Source organism: Eschrichtius robustus, chromosome 6 (genome assembly GCF_028021215.1).
Source record: "Eschrichtius robustus isolate mEscRob2 chromosome 6, mEscRob2.pri, whole genome shotgun sequence".
Taxonomy (NCBI): Eukaryota; Metazoa; Chordata; class Mammalia; order Artiodactyla; family Eschrichtiidae; genus Eschrichtius; species Eschrichtius robustus.
Window position 1 is genome coordinate 21,364,165 of NC_090829.1, and position 6,000 is coordinate 21,370,164.

Consider the following 6,000-nt stretch of genomic DNA (forward strand, 5'->3'; position numbering starts at 1 on the left):
ACATGCACTTCCTAGAGGCAATAAATACCGTCACTGTGTGTCAGCCTTATGGAAGGCAGATTTCCAGAGCCACTTCTTTTCTCCATGGCTTAGAGCCACACGATTACAAGCCTATTAGACCTGTACCCTGAGAATACAGCGCTCAAGCCCAACCCCACCAAGACTGGTGCGGAGGCCTGTTCAATTTCTGCACAGCGATGCGACTTTCCTTCCTTTGCTTCGGGGAAGATGGCAGCTCATCTCTTGTAATAAGGTCTACCTCTGAGACAGGTGGGGATCGAAGATGTATTTTGTCATCAGCGCTGGCCAAACAAAATAACTCTCTAATAATATTTAGTCATGGAGAAAGAATGCTTCCTGGGGCTGTTTGGATCATGTCTTATTTAAAACTGGACTTCGAGTATGATTTTCTCTTTGTTCTCAGAGGAACTGCCTGGGCTTGAAGGTAGGCGTGGTGTGCCTCTGGAGGACGCTGGTTCCTGACGAGGGACCACGCTGGGATGGCGGGGCTTTGGAGGGGTAGGTCGCTGCCAGCTATCCCGCCGTCCCTCAGCTGCATGTAGACAGGTGTCCTCCACACACCCGGACAAGAGCAGTCAGCTTTGCCCTTCTTTCCCCTCAAATGACAGGTCTCTAGACGCAATGTCATAAAATCTATGCCAGAACCTCAGCCTGATGTGCCCAGAGATATCAAAGAAGGAGAAAAAGATAGGCTCTTGGTGGTCCCTGTCACTCTGAAGGGAGAGGGCCTCAAGGCCCACCACGCCCGATCTACCCCAGGTGAGCTGGACACCAGTATGTTGCCGCCACCTAGTATGAGAGATGCTGAGAAGTAGCACATCCAATGAGACAACATCCAAGGAGGGGCTCTGCAACTCTAAAGGGTTAAGTAAACCGGAGCATTAGCATTATTTTCCCATTTGGAAGCCAAAGCTCAGTGATTTTTAAAGTACACATTCTTATAAGATTACTTTGGCTGCATAAAATATTGTTTGCCAGAATTCATAGAAAAATATTATCCAACAGTCTTCAAAGGTTTATAAATAATTCAGTATAAGCCTCCAACCAACATTTCCGGGCCCCCTCTATCTATATCAATACTGACTAAATCTCTATATCTATCCCACCTTTATGCGTTCTCCTGGCATGCCAGGCTTCTCATTCATGGCAGTTAATCTGGTTTATAACTTGACGTTGTGTGTGTGGTCATGTGCTTAATTCTGTCTTTATCACTAATCTGTCCCATGATGTCTTTGGGCTGCATGAGTGTGGAGACTGTGTCACTTTGTCTCAGCATTCTCATCCCCAGGACCCTGCCTGAGCATGTATAGAAGGAAGAAAGGGAGAGAAGGAGGGAGGAAAATGAGCAAGACATGGTGCTGGGCACCAGGGGTGCTCAATCCAATAGCTGTGGAAGCGCTCACTGCCCACAGAGGAGGTAATGCCAGGGCAGCAGGAAAAGTGATGCCCAGCAGAGGTGCCCAGTGGGACCATGGGAATGCAGGGTTGTTTCGGAAAGGCTTCCCTGCAATAGGCTGTGCCCCTGCAGGTGCTGCAGGGGTTCCAGCTTTCGGGGCAGATCCGGCCAGAGACAGGGACAGCAGGAAGGCATGGGGACGCAGATCAGACCTTTACTGGGCGGGAGGCCAGACCCAGAGACGGCACTCCTGGGTGGAAAGGGCAGACAGCCCTGACTTCTAGAAGACACCGCCACATTCATCCAAGGCGTTTTCACCCCCCAAACCCATCACTGAGAACCTGTGATTTCCCCAGATTCACACTAGCCACAGAACGCCTTTCTATTCCTAGTTCCAAGATTGGTGCTGTGGGTCTATGTGTACATGAGAGAGACAATGATGAGGGAATCACGAGTCCACTGTGGTTTGTTAAACACACCATGCAGAACCACACGGCTAAAACGGTGGGGCAGGAGCTGCCGTCCTGAGGCCTGCCCTGCCAAATGGGATCTGTCTGTCTTTACCAGGGAACTGTGATAAACGAGCAAAGACAGACACTGGTCAGGATGAGCCACTTTATTTAAAAGCTTCGACAGCCCAAAGTGGTTTAACATAGATGCATGCAAGATTTATCTAGATGATAAAATACCTGAACTTGAAAGACACATAAATTATAATTTTGCAGTTTTTTTTCCTTTTAAGATTTCACATAGTCAAGTGCTTTAAGTAATGCATGAAATGCACATAAAGCTGTCTGGTTAGCATCTGCAGAGAACCTCTGCTTCCAGACGGGACAGAGTTCAGAATCAACGCCACCCATCTGTGTCTGTGGCCTTCCGTTTCCTCATCACAGTGGACAGCACTGAGAGGACTAATCAATATAATAATAATAACAGCAGCTATTATTGACTGAGTACTTCCCAAACCCTGTGCTGTGCATTGAGGATGGCACACCACACACTTATATATGAGCATTACTGACTGCTCATAACGGCCCTACAAATGAGGGGCAATGAGTCCCATGTTACAGATGCAAAATTGTACTTCAGAGAGCTTCTGTCACGCATGTGAGGTCACACAGGCAATTTCATCTGACTCCAAAGCTGCAGTGTTCACCACTAAGCTGCAACATACATGAAAATGCTCGGCCCTTAGCAAGGGCCTAAAAACATTAGTTATCTCTCCCTATCTTCATACTCCCTTCTTTTAACAGCACACTTGCACACTGAGAAATTTGATCTGTGGGTTTAGGTTCCTTTGTTCATTCGTTCATTCATTCATTCATTCATACCTTCATTATGGGCCCAGTATTCTGCTGGGTACAGGGCTTACAGAATTGGATTCCACAGCTCCTGGACCGGTCTCAGACAAGACAACGTTGGATGTTTTTCAGCCCTAGTTTTCCCCCCATGCTTTTGCTGTGTTTTCTTTGGCCTGAGTCTTCAGGCCTTCTGACAGCCTGGCTGCCCAAGAGGCCCTTTATCACCCAGAACACCGCTTTTTCCTGCCAGGGCTGATGCTTTCCGGTAAAACCACTGCAACAGATAACACAACTCCCCCACTAATCACCCTGCACAGTTCCTCAGAACCAACCTCTCACCCCCACCTCCTATCTTCTGCCTGCCTTGTTTCACCAATTTTTACCCAGAATAAGGAATAATAACAATAGCAGCAGCAGCAGCAGTAACTTCTACATGTCAGGCACTGCTCTATGTATTTTAGGTACATTAACTCATTAAAGCCCCATAATAACCCTCTTAGGCGGGCACTATTATTACTCCCATTTTAGTTCACTTAGGGGAAGAGGGAGGGAGGTTACATTTCTTCAGGGCCAACTAGATGCCAAGCGCTGTCTTAAGCTTGCACAGTCAGATAATAAGTGACCTGCCCAGGGTCAGGCACAGAGCTGGGAAGTAACAAATAAGAACCTGAACCCAGGTCTGTGACTGCCTAACCCAGCGGTCTCCTTTTGCTCTCCGCAGGTGGCACTGCCACGGTCTGCGAGGGGAAACAGAGTGGCTGCACAAAGCCTGCCCTCTCCCCCTCTTCCCCCAGCACCCTTCTGTTAACACCTGTCCTCTGCTTTTTTTTTTTTTTTTACCCCTACTCACAAATGGTGCCAGACTCTTCTCTCAACTGTGTTCTCCACTCTCTGGGCCTCCCGGCCCGTTTTCATAGAGCAAATCCGCAGTCTCCACCAACAGTATAAACCGAGCCAAAGAAGGAATTGGCATCATCCAAGCCAATAAAATATACCAAGCAGTCACCAGCCAGGTGTTTTCTGAAGCTTCCAAACCTCTCCTAAATCCCTGGGGGTCCTCAGCGAGGGACCAGTAGGGTTGCTGCCTCTTGGGAGTTTTCTGGCCCGTTTTGGGGGGAGATGCCACCAACGAAAATAAGGAAGTAACATGCTCAGCAGAGGAGTGTGAGCCTTATGTTCTCAGGGGGTTCCTGGTGTTGGCACTAACAGGTGCGCCTTTCTGGGAAATGTATCCCTGGCCCTGACGGAAGCAGGAGGCTTTCCCCGGCAAGGCGATTGGATCAGGCTCTCTCCTCTGGGCTCCAGAGCACCACGGCTGAGACTACCAGTGTACTTCACCTGGCCCGCCCTGCATGAGCTCCAGGAGGGCAAGGCCAATGTAAAGTGGGCACCAGTTAAATATTTTAAGAATGAATGACTAAAGCAGTCCTCATTTTAGAGAACAAGCTGTTTGAGAGATTCTACTCAGACAAGGAGACGCACTCCAGGAGAGGGGAAGTGAGTGCCCAGAGGTAGCACACTGCGTTCAGCCCAGATCAACACCCTGCTCCACCCACAGGATATTCACCTTCACTTCACTTACTGCACGCTTGGAACACCACTAAGTCATTTACATGCAAAGTCTCAATCGTCAATGGGGAGGAACAGTCCCATTTTACAGAGGAGGAAGTTAGGGAACTTGCTTTGCTTCCCACTTTCAGTGGGCAGGTCCCACTGACCTTCCTTTTCTCAAACAAGCCACACTCTCTCCCAGCAAGTGTGTTTGCTCCATCGTTCTCCACCTTGGGACCCTGCCATTCATACTGAAGTGTGAGCTCCAGCATCCTTTATAGATGGGGACCACCGGCTAAATGCTCTCCCAGCACCCTGCACTTCCTATCTTCACACATCTTTCAGTTTTAACTTTTACACTCACGTGTGGAGATTACCTATTTGCTGTGGGTCTCTCTTACCAGACCGCGAGCTCCACGGGGGGTGGGCACTACGTTCGTTGGCCCGCACTGTACCCCCCAGCACTGAGCCCAGTGGCGGGCACTCATATGGCATGCAGGATTTGGTGGATCCTTATTTGCATTTGTTGAGTGCGCGAGTGCTGAAGATGGGCTCGGGTCTGAGCCACAGGGGTGCTGGGGTTAGGTCGATAACGCTGTGGCGAGAATGGGCGGCGCCGGCTGTACACAGGAGGCGTTCTGGGGTTCATCCGACCCAGACGGGCTACCGGGCTCCGCACTCCGCCGCCACCTGTCGCCCCGGCGCGGGCCAGGTTTCGGCGGGCGCCCGCCAGGGCAAAGGCGGGCTGAACAGGCCCGGCCTTGGCTGCGCTTACCTGCGCGTCGCGGGGCTCCGCAGAGGCACTCGGTGAGCCTCTGTGGACTGCAGGGGACTGGAGGCCCGGCGGCGCCGAACTGGGGCTCTTCGCCCGCGCGCGGCCCCGCACCCAAGGCCCGGTGAAGACCGCTCCAGGCCTCCGCACGCACCGCCCTTTACGGTTGGGCAGCCAGTCACCTGCCCTTCCCACCCCCGCGCTGGGGAGAGGGCCTAAGGCGAGCTTGACCCTGCGCTGCAAGGGCTTCCCGAGGTGGGCGGAGTCAGAGAGAAACCGCGGCGCCCAACTTCCTCCATGGGGGCGGGCCCTAAGAGACCCCGCCCAGCGCCCCGCCCCTTCGTGCCAAGCCACGCCCCCAGCGCCCCGCCTCTGCTCCCACTCCCTGGCTTGTGTGCACCTTTGCATTTTATTTTTCTATGTTTTGCGTTCCGTTTTATTACTTATTTTTATTTTTTACTTTCTTTTTTTAAAGATCGAATTTAAAAATATATCTAAGTAATGCATGAGCACTTTTTACAAAATAAAATTACCTGCATGTTCTTATAATGGAAGCAACAGAGCCCTCTCCCTTGCGCCCCACCACGCAGTCCTTTATAGCACTTACTGCGTTGAGTTCTGCTAGTGCTTACCCCCTTGTCGCTAAAAAATAAGCTTACACAGAGGTTTCTTGAGTTATCTGTTGACTTTCTGCCATGTTCGATGAGGATTTACTCTCTTCCTGCGCCCCTGCCTTCCCTCTCCTGACAAGTTTACCCCTCTGTTCTCAAGTCCTGCCCTGGTGAGCTCTGACACCTCAAACCAGGAGTGGATGAAGGCTTTCTGGGGCCTGAAGCGTACACAATTGTGGGGGGAGGGGAGTAGGAGGGCTGTTTTAGAAAGCCCTACAGAATCAAGCCTTGCAAATGAAAATTTATTTAGAATGGGAAAAAGCAATCACAACAAAATGCTGGGACCTT

At 50.8% G+C, this 6,000-nt stretch overlaps 1 protein-coding gene across 1 annotated transcript in view; it reads right to left on the reverse strand.

Moving 5' to 3' along the window:
* NMNAT3 (nicotinamide nucleotide adenylyltransferase 3) overlaps positions 1 to 5,122 on the reverse strand; it is a 123,900-nt gene extending 118,778 nt beyond the window's left edge. Inside the window, exon 1 of the mRNA XM_068547335.1 lies at positions 5,045 to 5,122. The gene's annotated coding sequence lies outside the window, so the exon portion shown is untranslated. The remainder of the gene's footprint in view (positions 1 to 5,044) is intronic.
* Positions 5,123 to 6,000: the final 878 nt, after the last annotated feature.